This window comes from Rosa chinensis, chromosome 3 (genome assembly GCF_002994745.2).
Source record: "Rosa chinensis cultivar Old Blush chromosome 3, RchiOBHm-V2, whole genome shotgun sequence".
Lineage (NCBI taxonomy): Eukaryota > Viridiplantae > Streptophyta > Magnoliopsida > Rosales > Rosaceae > Rosa > Rosa chinensis.
The window spans coordinates 36,496,575-36,510,726 of NC_037090.1; the positions used below are offsets into that span (position 1 = coordinate 36,496,575).

The window sequence follows — 14,152 nt, forward strand, 5'->3', positions numbered from 1 at the left end:
ATTGTTGTCTGATTTAGTTTTTGGACAACAGAGTTCAATTGCTTCTGTTGTATGATTAATGTTTAGGACAACTGATTATATTTGCTTCTGTTGTGTGAGTAGAAATTAGAAGATATTGATTTGTTAAAAACCGATGTGTGATATGAATGATGGCAATCAGTTTCTGCCCCATTTTCGGCCATTCAGACAACGGGCAATCGACATTATATATATTCTGTTGTGTGATAATTTGAACATCTCATTTCCAAATTAGATTGTGCATTCATTTCGTCTATTTACCAAATGAACAGTACTCCATCAAACACGAATATGGGAAACCATCAAATGAGTAATCTAACCAATACTTTAAACTTCAAAAGCAAAAGAGGTGCATTTCCAAATCAGAAAGCCAATATTTTAAACAAGAAAAGCATTCTAGTGTATGCCCATCTACTTGGGACATTAAAAAGCTGATACACATTTATGTATTGTTCCAAAACATGCCACATGGTGCATGACAATGTACCAGCAAAGAAGCACAAAAAAGATGCTTTCCATATCAAAATTGTACCAGCAACAAGCGCGCTACTTCAAGGCTCATGCACATATGTGTTGACAACAAACTTCCCCCACTCATTTCGCACTTGATCAATATCCACTTGGGTTGGCTGCTGCCTCTCCTCTCCCACTGAAATTGATTTAATATATCAAAGGGTTTACTTAATCATTTTGATGAATGAGGCATGAACATAATAACAAAGTTATGAGAAATTGAGTCAAGTGACTATATTTTCTCTGCCAGTTTTTTGTACCTGCCAGATTTTCATACCAAACTAACTAACTACCAGATTTTTGTACCTGAACATGAGAGGTGAAGGCATGCCACTGAGAATTATATGAATGGTTAAATAAATTAACCATGCTTAGGACTCAAAAACTTACAGTTAACACAAAAGATCCCTATATAAATTAAAATCACTGAAATAGATACGGAGTCAACATTAGTAGTTTTGAACAGAAAATTCTGAACAAAGCATGTTACGTGTATCCCATAAAAGCTAAGTCAACCAACAATATATTCTGACAAGGAAATTTACAGATCCGGTTCCTCTTTTACTAAGAAGAAACCCCATGCTATTAGTTATTTCAAAGTAGCGAATAGTAATGGCAATATACACCTGATTTTGCTCAAAAAAGTTTGTTAGGACATTATGCTCCCCAAGCAGAACTTCACCTGCTCCTGGCTTTTGTAAACCCATTATTAGTTTCAGCAACTTTTAGCAAAGTACTCTTGCCACATCCAATTGGGCATTAATGGCCAGTTTCTCTCCTCTTTCAATTGTGAGATTTGCTGTGCTAAACAACACCTGGTAGACCATAGATATGGTTGCAATTAATACACAAAATTTGCAGATGAATAGATCTTTTTAAGGTGAAAAAAAAAATGGCTTGTAGCACTTTTACTTGTGAACAAAATATGTAAACCCACCTTATCTCCAAATGGAGCAAATCTCCCACTTCTTCCTCATTCAGGAAACCTGATCCTGATATGTTTCTTCTTGAACGGCCTTTCAACAAGATCCTCTTCCTGAAGTTTCTCTAGCTTTTGTTCTTGCAAAGAAAAAAATAAAAAAAGTTAGATAAAGAATTAGAGGTGGCCAATAAGATGATCTATGTAAATACCTGGTGAATAGATAATCAATCTTATTAATGCATACAGATAATCTATGTAATGCATACAAACATTACAAGGTATACATTAGAAAACGAACTGCAATTTCAGCTCAGGATAAAAGAATAATCCTTGACCCAACAAAACACACCTGAAGTTCAACAAAACAGTAACGATATCCTATAGCGTTGACATCGATTTTCTTCAAGACCCACTTTTAGAATCCCTTGTAGATTTCGACCAAGATTGGTTATTATTAGAACTTGGATTCCTCCCTGCAACTCAAAAACCAAAATCAGCTTCAGAACAACAACAAAAAATCAAAACTTTTTCTCAATCTAAAACCTCAAAATGAAATCAATGTTTACCCAGTTCTATAAAAATTCTTTAAGTTGTTTATTTATCCTAGGAAACCAAATAGAGACGTAGCATAAATTAATGATGAATTATAGGAATAAGGAAGATACATCGACAAACAGACCAACTCGAGCAGAGGAGCAGAGGATTTGGACGATGATCTTCTTCTGCTGCTGTTCCTAGTAACCTCGTTGTTGTTGTGGTTATTGTTGCTGCTGGGTCTTCTTCTCCACCTCTTCTTCTTCCAGATTTATAGATCAATGTACCCGAGAAACCCCCTCCCTTTTTCCTCCTCATTCAATGTATCCTTCTGGAAATCCCTCTACAAAAACTATCTTCATCATCTCGATGGTTTCTCTTCCTAGAACAAGCTCCCCCCATGGTGAAAATCTGGTAATCAATGACTCAATATATACCTAGAAACTGCAGCAGAACAATACTCTATCCATTCAATTACCAAACTTGAAAATACACAAGTAGAGAGTACAGAAAATAAGTAAGTATCCAGTACAATCAATTCACCCAAAACTATATTATAATCATATTCATTATGATTAGCACTACAGATTGAAAATATGAATTGGTATTGACAGCCAGTGTCAATCCTTCATAATCCCAATTTCCTTTAAGCAACGTCATATATTCCTACCATTTATAAAATCAACCAGGAATAATGAAAATAAGAACCGCAAGCAAACATTAATTCTATGAATCAGTCGAGCATAAAAATCATTAAGCACCTATTTACTGAGTTACTAACTTGCTATTCTTTTTTTTTTTTTAATCGATACTCGTTTGCTAGCGGTCACGAGAATCTGGCTCTGAACTTCATCCTCACAATCAGATCCACCTCTTACCTTGCATGGAGTGAAGAAACAACCAGAACACTGTAAGCGGTCAAACAAATATAGCATATAAGCAAAATGGGCCTTTTAGTTTTCATGTTGACGAAGTACGTAGACACTGGATTGAAAGTAATATCAACTGTTATCCAGGATATGAAATCAGTGTTCATTTCAATAAATTTAATATAAATTACAGAAACACACACACACATGCACATCCAGTGTTCATTTAAATGAATTTAATATAAATTACAGAAAAACGCGCGAGCACACACACATATGTGTGTGCGTGTGTAGAGCAACATAATGTTCATACAGAACTGCAAGACAAGGTATGGCAGGCACAATAGAATCAATGATATTTTGTATAAAACAAACCTGTTCCCAAATTCAAGTTCTCCGATAGACTGAATTAATGAAGAAAGCGAGAACACATCAGAATAAGAGTTCCCATTGTTGTCATTGTAATGTTCGTACAAAACAAAAAACAGAGTTAGAAACAGACTAAACCTTTAGAAATTAATGGCGGAGGAAATGAAATAATATATACAAAAGTGAGTGTTTTACTGTCAAAGAAAGGTTGTGCATAGTACAGAAGCAAGACAAGGAATAAGTTCACAAAATTTTACTTGCTTATTAAGTTTGGAAAGAATTTTTCTGAGACCAATTATAGGCTTGTATGACCATATAGGCCAAGTGAAAGTTCTGTTTTTGGTAACCATATATATCTCTGCTCATGCAGGTATGATAACTACCCAAAACGTAATTACCTTCAACAGTTGTAGGACAAACTCAACAGCCTCTCTTGGGCTTTTCTTGTCAGCAGCTCTAACCATAGCTACAGCATGTGGAATTGCCTGCAAGTTATAAAAACAACTATTATATCTAGAAGGTCCTTGACAGCTTCACATGCATAATTTAACATTTCTTAGATATGATGATAGCGATGTATATCACACAATTTGAACTGTCAGATAGATGAGTAAGACACATTTTTGAAATGATTCTTCACCACACTTAATCCATATTTTTAGCCTTTTAGGGTTGTAGACTTGTGTTAGGTCCATATCAGTTGAGAACTGAGCATGGGTAATGAAATGCTACGGTATTTCTAATAACAGAAGAATGTCCAAGTATTTTATGGCAAACTGTTCAAACAGTTGATATACAAGTACAAATGGTATGTTCCTGCTTGCTCTTTGTTTCTCTGATATAGACTCTAGTTCACTTGTATCATACTTCTTGAGTTTTTGATGAATATAAGTTGTATAACATGAGACATTTCAATATTTCATATACACTGTGCAAATCATGCAAACCAGCCAACCATGGCACATGACGAACAACTTATTACATATCCTACCTCGTTGCATTACCTCAAGAAAGTATTTGGGAATATCATGGATGTCATTTGGCCTAGCAACAGTAACAAGAAACAAAATTGTTAATTGTTATTTTCTGGAGTAAGATCAGCACAACAAAAATAATTTAATAAAAGAATACTGAAAAATGAAAAGCTATTTAGAATAAGCCAATAAGGACCACTACAAAAAAGGAACATGTATTAAAAAACTATAACATGAGAGAAACTATTAACTTGAGTTCAGCAGATCTTTTATCCTCCAGCAACTTGCATAATTCAACCTTCAACCACACCACCTGCAGGTAGAACTTATATAAATCTCAATATCTCGTAGTGCATTTACAATATTAAACAAAAATTCAGAGCTTGGACCCAATTATTATGAGGCGAAAATCATTAAACAAATCTAATTTCGTTCAGAAACATATGAACAGCAAAGCTGAAACCAACCTTATATACAACTATGTCGAAAAAGATTCAAGTAACTTGCAAGTAAACATGAAGACCAGCAATCAATCCATTGAAGCAAAAACAGGAAATTAGACAAACAGTATAACAAAGTAGACAAGAAACCAACCATACATTTCCATCACACTTCACAATATGCTCATCATTTCAAATGCAATCCCTAAATAACATGATTCCTAATACAACAACAAAGCCTCACCATTCAGATTTGGCTTGTCGTGCATCAAGTGGTAAACGATGACCAAGCAGCTGCCAGACGGCAACGGCCTAGGAGGTGCTTTTACCGGACAATCTCAAGCATCTAGACCGTATATCTTCTACACCGGACCACCTAATCCATGATAAACAATAATCCCCAGACACAAATACATTCAATTTTGAAACGAAACACTAGAAATTACCGAGGACGCTGATAATCTCGGTGGTGCTTCCTCCGTCGCCAGAAACAGGAAGCATGTGGGCGACGCGAGTGTTAAAATTCTTGAGCGACGATGCCGTTGAAGGCGGTCCCGCTTGAGAAGACGAAGAGGGAAAACTGGGTGGCAGGGATAGGGTTGCAAGTGGAGGAGGAGGAGAAGCGGCAATGGTTTTAGGGTTTCGGGAGCGGAGGAGATCTTTCCGGAGAGGAACATATTGTCCGGTATATCTCGTTGGAGTAGACAAGGATAAGATGAGAGAGAGAGAGAGAGAGATGAAAGGATAGGAACGCTTCCCTTACAATAAGGAAAAAGAAAGGGGGGGGGGGGGGGAGTTCAATTGTAGGCCGAAAATATTAGCGAGCTGTCAAAGCCTGGCATTTGTTTTTTTTCAATTTTGTATTCACGAATCACACAACGCAAAATAAGTTGATGTTGTCTGATAATGACATAATGTACATATTATATTTGAGTTAAGGGAGTAAGGAGGGAAAATTCCCACCTCTGTGCAATCAAAGTATCAGTTTTGGCACTAGGGACAAACATTTCTCATTCAGACAACACAAATTATGTATTTTTGTTGTATGAGCTTACAGTCATCACACATATGTCGATCAAAATTTGTAGGCTTTGGGGGAATAAGTGATATTTGGGGGCAAATCCAAACTTTCTCAAATTATCTTCCTTGATCACACAACACAAAAGTAAAAAACTGTTGTATGACATTTTATAAGCTACACTCAAACAATAGATATAACTATTATGTTGTAAAATGTAGTATAAATTTGAAGCCAAATTTGAGCAAGCTAGGAGGGAAATCTGCCGCACTTTTTTTTTTTCATTCACACAACAGACCATTCTTGTGAGTGTTGTGCAATGACCTTCTAGCTAAAAACTTCTGAATTTCAACAGCCTTATACAACGTAAGTTCTTTAAACATGTTGTCTGAAGCCATTTTCATCAACACACAATGGAATTTTTTTTTCGTTGTGTGAAAAGCGTAGTCTGATAAGGATTTTCCCATAGTGAATCAATAATTGATGCATGCATTAACATAATATGATAACAAAATAATCAAAAATTTGTTGTAGTCTAGTTGGTTAGTATATTTGGCTCATTAAAAAAATCTGGGTTCAAGTCTAAGTGATGGAAAATTGTTTTGCTATATTTTTTTCACAATGAAAAACGAAATAATCATAAGTAACAAATGTTCATTTTTTTTTTTTTGAATAGGATTTGATATTATTAGTCATCAAAGCCATAAAACAGGCCAGAGTCTAACATACACTTACACAAGAAATCCGGTAAAACCAGATAATCCTATCTAAGCCAATACTAAACTCATTAAAATCTAAAGGGACGCTCACTGGAAAGTAAGCCTAAAACAAACAAGAACAACCTCGCTACTCTAAGGAAAAATCAATCATCTAGTCTAATCTGCCAGCATACAATTGTGGTACAAATAACAACTAGAAACATCTTAGAATAACCCATAGAGATTACTCTAACTTTAGAAGGCTTGTTACCAGATGTCTAAGAGCGGAGGGACTTAAGAAAATGCTAGCTCCTTCCCCTGAGGGTTAGAGCTAGCACCGTCCTCAGCCTCTTCAGGAGCCAACAACCTCGACAACAGGTTGATCTTGCTCTTCTTGTCCACTGCAGCAGACTCAACCAGCCCAAAATTAAGCTCAAACCTAGGCCCAAGGGCCCAAGCATCCCTTATTCCAAAGTTGAGCCCAGGCCCAATGACCCATGCCCAAACCTGAATAGAGGGATGCCTAACCCTCTGATATCGGGCTGCCACTACTGCTGCCAAGCCCTCCGGCGGCCTACCATTCCACCCAAACATCATGCGTCAATCAAAAGACCACCAAGCCCAGGCGAATCCAGTAGAGAACCCAATACTCCTCGACCAGCCGATGCCTGTAGTTGCACATAACCTCCTCGATCTGCTACACGCCACTCTGACGTTCGCTGCAACACCAAGCAAGCCTTTACAGTCAGCATAAGTCGGAGAGAGAGATTACCTCCTTGCCGCCGACTCTGGGTTCCCGATCTGTCCACCCAGACACCAGTACTTAACCCGCGTATGCTGACACCCAAGACGAGAATCCTCACTTGCTAGATCAGACGGAGATCTGAGGAAACTGTAGAAAAGATTTTTCGCTGCCGCTGCTCTCTTCTCGTCTCGAGACGCTTAATTTTACAAAGCGCACTACTACAAAAATTGAATCAGACGACACATCTCAGATGACGCTATGTAATTTTCCGTCGTGTGATTGAATTTTTTTTTTCCAGACGTCGTTTTGTAAGAGCCGTTGTCTGATAGAGACTTAGGAATTAGTTCAGAAGACGTTTAAGATAAAAACTGTTGTGTGACGCTAACAAAACTGAGCGCCAAGTTTCCCACCGCGTTAGTGGCGCTAAATCCCATATAAAACCCTAAATTTTCTCCAACATGCATTGATCATACGACGAGAAAAAATATAACTGTGGTCTGATCAAATAGTCTGACAGAAAGGAGGGAGATTTCCCACCACCATGTTTCTCCAACTACCCAAAGGGGGAAATCAAATTTATAGGAGACAATGGCCAAATTTGAAATGGCTATATTCAGACCACATTGTTATAAAATTCTGTCGTGTGAGTTCTTATAGGACTTGTCCAAATGGGCTTGAAATCCTAACACTTCAACAAAAAAGAAAAAGAAAAAAAAAACAAAAAACAAAAACAAACAAAGCCAAAACCACATGCATGTGCCTCTCTCGATACTAACCCGGCCTCACTTCTCTCGACAGCTAGTGCTTCGGCCTCACTTCTCCCCTTTCACTCATGTCTGACAGAGCCAAAACCTCCTTTTGATTGTGCCTCACCGCTGTCTCGATACAAACCTAAAACCAAAACCTCCCTTTCACTCGCGTCTCATAGAACCAAGACCTCCCTTCGCTTGTGCCTCACCAAAACTAGAACCAAAACCAAATCCAATTCAAAGCTTGACGGTAACAGATTGTCCTAAACCCAAAATCTCATCTTTCATTCCCACAATCAATACCCAATACCCAAAATCCCATCTTATTGTTGCTGATGATTTTCTTTGCTAGTTTCACTTGGATTTGAAAATTTTGGGAAAGCTAAAGGAAATGTCGAGAAGAATTGGTAAATGTATAATACATCTTGCAAATTAGATCGATTCTTTTGCTTATTGAATTGAAACGCTATCTCTAATCTCTATCCCTAATCCCTTTTCGTTGTTAGAGCTTGAAGAATCACGAGCGTTGGTTTGAAGAAGATGAGTTGCGGCGCAATTACGGCATTCAGTTCGAGCATTTGGGAAGATAAGGGTTCGGCTTCCTGCCTCGGGTCATTGAAAGGGGTCATTCAGGTAATCACCCTTATCTCAGATTTCAAGCAAATTAAACCTGTCTCATTTTGCTTATGTGAGTGATTGATATAGAATCGTTCGGATTGGATTTCTGGGTGCTGCTAATGTTCTTTTCCATTTTTGGTTAAATTATTTTGTTGGGTATTTCTCGGAGGTATCAATATTGAGCGAATGATTGAGCTGCCCAGCTTAATGTGGCTGGTTTGGTACTTTTGTTAGTGGGGTGGACAAGATTTTACCTTTGTAATGTCAATGCACGAATCTTTCTTTCTCCATCATCATGAACATTACATGGAGATTACACAAAATACGAAAGTTGCAGAGATTCTTTCTTCTTTTCAAGTCTTTTTCCTCTTATATATATATATATATATATATATATATATATATATATATATACACACACTTCCCTCTCTTTTATCTTCTCCTAGATTTTTTTTTCCTTCTCGACTTCTCGTAATAAGTAAGCAAGTGGCACACTAGTGTTGATGAGGAAGAGGAGCTTTATAAATGTTGAAGTCTTGGTCACTGAAATCAGTGTTGTAGTTCTAATTTGTTAGTGAATATCACTTATCAAAGTTTTGCTATTCTAGCAATTAATCAATTTTCGTAAGGAAATATATGTCATTACTCTTGTAATTCATACTTTGCTATGAATGTGTTGTGGTTTTGCTTATTCACATTTGGCTTCTTACTTCACTAGCTCTTACTTCAATCTAGCTAGTGATAAATGCATATATATAATGTTGCATATATATATTTGAAACCTGGACTCTAAGTCCTCCTAAGTCTAATTTTAATACCGTCAAAATATAACTCCCAAGACCAATGGAGGGAACTAAAGAAGGTTTTTCATTTTGGAAACAACATAACGTGTAGATTTGGCGCATGAGTTTTCTCCCTCGTTGATGACACTGCATGTTTCATGGAAAAATGTGAAAGCCATTTAAAAGCTACATAACAATCCATGGCTTGTGTAACAGAGAATTCACCTCATCACTTTGACGCTTTGCCTATTATTAGTTAATGTTCCTACTTGGATTTGGATTTTAGTGTTGTTTCTGTTGATAAAAAATAAATTATTTTCATATAGAACAAGGTGCATGTGCTTTGAATCCAACACTTGCTTTACTCTCTGTGTTGCTTAACTTTTGTACTAATTTACCTGCTTTGCTATATTTTGGTAGGAAACTACTGGTGATTGCAAGGGTGAGAAAGAATAGGAGCTCAAAAAGCTGCTGGCAATTTATAATAGCAAAACAAGGTTTGACAGGACCCGCCCCAGATTTCACCCCGAAATCTAAGGTAGCCCTGCGGGGCCCACCTTAGAAGAAATTCTGCTAAAAATTTGGCGGAACTTCCCCTAAAATGGACTACCCAAAACCTGTAGAAAGCATATTTACTCTACTAAATCACCCATCCTTAATCTCCTGGAGCCACCCTGCTCCCCAAATCAACATCAACCAAATTCACAACACACAAATCTCAACTTAATAACATTAATTCCTCAGGTAATCAGAGCAATTCTAATAGAAAGGTAAATGATGAAAACCTAATTCAAAGGCAAACGCGGAAGCCATGCTGTTGACCATGCCTCAACTCCATGTACGCCCGACATCAACTAATTTCACCTGCACACTGGGCATTTAAAACCGACGGGCCCAGGGAAAAGTACATAAAAACATTAGCGTGAGTGGACAAAAATAAATAATTTTAAACCAAATGGATTTTATACTTTCCCACATTTATTTCTTTTTTTTTTTTTTAAAAAAATTTCCTGATGCATGCAAGGATTAACGAAAATAAAACAAGAGGAGTTCCACTCATGAAAACCGACTAGCCCCGCTAGTCACATACGATTTTTAAGAAAAAGTTGGAACTCTGATACTCAAGGAAAAATAAGACCAGCCCCGCTGGTTAAACGAAAATCGAGCTAGCCCCGCTAGCTTAAGTAGTAAAGTGAGTAGGGGAAGGTGATAGCCATACAAGTGAGCCTCCCAGGCTAAAATACTCCCATTACTTCCGTAATATACCCTTACGCCACTAAGTGTAGCAATGGGATACCGGGCTACAGAATTACTGTCACAGAGACAGTAACCTGCGCCACAAAGGCGGAGGGCTACGGTGATCCCATCACCGCGCCACAAAGGCGGAAAATCAATGCTAGCAATGATAAGTCACCCAAAGTATGGCAAAAGAAACCCGAAAACCAAGTAAATCCATAAGTACATAAAGCTTCCCCATCTCTCGCAAATGAATTTCCAACGACGTGTCCCACACGCTAAGATAATCTCAAGTTCAAAATAAATATAAAGATTTACTCCATCGAAATCTCATTTCAAAAATCTCATAAAAATCTCAAATCGCCGAATATAAATATAATATAAATAGTATAAATCCAGAAATCACATCGGAAATAAATAAATAAAAGAAAATAAGCATAATCCAATGACGTGACCCCGCACGCCATAAAACTTTCAAATAATCAAATATCCAAAACCATTCCTGAAATTAACCATATGCTCGGGAAATTAATACGATAGACAAATTATAACCTCGGAACCAATTAAATAAATGCATGCATCATTCTTTGAAAAATAAAAGTCCACTCACAGTACTATTCCGACGATCACGTATACGAGTTCCTTCATCGAGCCAGAGCTCGGTACTACATCCTGTACACGATTATATTCCGTGAATAATTATTCAACAATTTAATATGATTCCTAAACTCAATTCCTCATAAATTACATCTCCACTTCTGTTCGGATGCAACCCAAATTATACCACTAATACCAATTCGTTAATTTAAAGGTTCCAAGGCAGAACCGAGAGATATCCGACGGCCGGATTCTCGTAATTCGATAATCGAAACCCTAAACTTCAAAATTCATAATTAATTCCAAGTTTCTCCAAAAATTACCAGACTTCACATACAAGCTCTACACAATTTATAGTATTTAATGGGCTAAAAACCAGAATTAAAACACTGCCCTACACGCCTCCACGCGCCACCCACAGTGGCGGCGCGTGGGACCCATGCGCTGGCGGCCACCACCTCCGATGGCCACCAAAAATTGACAGTAGCTGCAAAACAACAAACCCAACAAATTTCTCAACTGCAACAAGTCCCAATTTTACCTTTAAGAGCTCGGATTAAGCCGATGAAGAAAACCCAGAAATCAAGCTTCGGACCCTAGGATGTTCTTCGTCGATTCGACCTCCACGATGCAAATCGGAGCAAGAGGCCTTAGGGGAAATGTTCGCCTGCTCAAGGCGTTCCTACGGTCCCAATTTGGTGGTCGGAAACGGCCGGAAATGGAAGATTTGCTAGAAAGAGCCAAATTGCACCTATGAGGAACTTTGCTTCGATTCAAGGTTTCTCGGCCAAATCGCCACAACCTAAGGCTACTAGGGTGCAGAGGGGAGGGAGGAGCTCTTATGGTGGCCGGCTGCACGCCGGTTGGTGGCCAGAATGAGCGGAATCGAAGGAAGGAAGAAGGACCCGAAAGGGAAAGAAGAGAGTTCGGGGGAGAGGAGAGAGAAGGTAGATTTCCGGAAATGGAAATCTACCACAGTAACTTTCTATATATATAGACAGTTACCATGAACAGTAATGTTCACATTTTCGCTTATAACTTTCGCATACGAACTCCAATTTTTACATACCACATATCCACGCGCTCGGTTTAAAGTCCTCTACAACTTTCATGAAGAACATTTTCTCAAATTTTGACCCGAACAAAAAGTCAACAATTTAGGGCCACTAAAAGTATCGAAACGACGGTAAAAGTGAAAGTAATTATCGTTTACCATCCAAATGACTAGTAAACAGGTAAATTAAGATACGGGACGTTACAAGGTTAGTCAATTCAACTCTACAATTGATTCTCTGAACTTGCTTAATTTAACGGGGTTGATAAGATAATTGTTGAATACTTAAACTTTGTGGCAGCATATAAATGGATTGTTGATAAGATATTTTTTATATATATGTTGTGCAAAGCATGATGACTATAGTTACAACTTATTGTTTTTTTTCTTGGTTGATGATGGATTTGGATTCTGAATGATGTGTATTTGCATATGTGGAAGATAAGTTGCAACTGTTATTGGCCATGTTATGTATTGATGTTTTGCTCCAATTTGGATTGTTATTGCAGCAATATTATTGACCTTATAAGCACTCGAGTCTTGATTGTCTCTGTCTCTGTTTTTTCCTTGTTCTTTTCAATGAGAAAAATGTATGTCAACTAAAATGGATAGGTATAAATGCATGGGACAAGATACCCACTGCTCCTTGATCATACTGTTTTTAAATGACTGAATCAACCATTAATTCTATCTTTGGGATGGTGTATCATCTCACTTATTTTCTATGTGTGTAGAGAAGCTGCAACAACTGAGGTTGATACCAGAATCGAGGGTATATTGAACCGATTAGATCTCTTGCTAAGTCAGAAGACGCATGAAAGCTATTTTTATTCATTGAAGCCAACCAATTAATTAAACCCTTTATACTTAAATCAGAAACTTTGTTCAGAAACAAAGGTTAGTCTTTGCATTATACTTTGTTTAGAAACATTGTTCAGAAACTTTATGTTTTGTTCTGCACTTTTCAAGCTATCTGCATTTCAGAGTTCACTTTGCATTTATGCTTTATCTTTCCACCCCCACTCCTTATGGTAGTGAATTCATGGTATCTGCACTTTTCATGGTATCTGCACTTTTCATGTTAAAATTTAGATATCATTTGGATCCACTTAATTTGATCGTTTTGTTTAGAAAATGAGTCATTTATCGTGTGTTATCATTAGTATATCTTTAGCTCATTTAGCACCAGACCATTTGATCATTCTGGAAAATTTTGTCCAATAATCACTTTGTTAATGGATTGAGCTATCTTGCTGTTTTGTTAAGGAATGGTTCTCTGGGAGTGTAAAACACATGCTTACTTCTTCAGATGTGATTTCCTTTATTTTCCAGACCTTAGTTTACTTTATCTACTCTTTCTTTAGACCCTTTGACCTTTGTCTACCAGATTCTCTTCTCAGATGATTTTTTTATAGTACTTATTATCAAGATATGGTAAATCTGGAGTACTATTATAGTGGGGGCTAGGAGAGCCAACCATGTTTATGGTCAAGTGGAAATTGATGAAGCGCGTAATGAGCTCGTAAGTTATGTGTTGAAGAACATCCTCAAGCTGTAATCTATGCAGTGAAATAGGCTAGAAATGTGTTTTTGTGCTTCAAAGTGACAATTTAAAGTGCATTTCTTCACTTATTTTGCTAGTAGAGTAGTATAGATGTGCTCCATATTTTGGTGTTGGCATGGAGTAGTATAGTGCTTCTTTTTGGCAATATTGTCTAATACATTTCAGTACAATTATGTGGATTATAACAATATTATATATATATATATATATATTGGTAAGTACTGTTCATATGGTAATTTTTGATTTCATTTTCTGCTGCACGTACACAATGTTCACAACAGCCATACAATAAAAACTGATGTGTGAGAGTAATATAGATCACGGATGCAATCAATGTTTTAGTTGTGTGAATAACAGTCACACACCAGTTATAAAAAAAAAAAAAGGACTTCTGAATCACAATCACACAACAGTTATAACAAAAAAAATGACTTCTAAATCACAATCACACA

The 14,152-nt window shown here is 37.2% G+C and overlaps 1 long non-coding RNA gene across 3 annotated transcripts; it reads right to left on the reverse strand.

Moving 5' to 3' along the window:
* Positions 1-476: 476 nt before the first annotated feature.
* Positions 477-2,422, reverse strand: LOC121051999. Of its 3 annotated transcripts, none has more exons than XR_005807737.1 (5): positions 2,133-2,422; positions 1,803-1,926; positions 1,469-1,590; positions 1,158-1,346; positions 477-667 (listed from the first exon to the last, which is right to left on the reverse strand). It is a non-coding gene; the product is annotated as an uncharacterized LOC121051999 (long non-coding RNA). The 3 variants fall into 3 exon arrangements; XR_005807735.1 differs by having other exon boundaries at positions 2,119-2,422; XR_005807736.1 differs by lacking the exon at positions 477-667 and having other exon boundaries at positions 911-1,346; positions 2,119-2,422.
* Between the last annotated feature and the right edge of the window lie 11,730 nt (positions 2,423-14,152).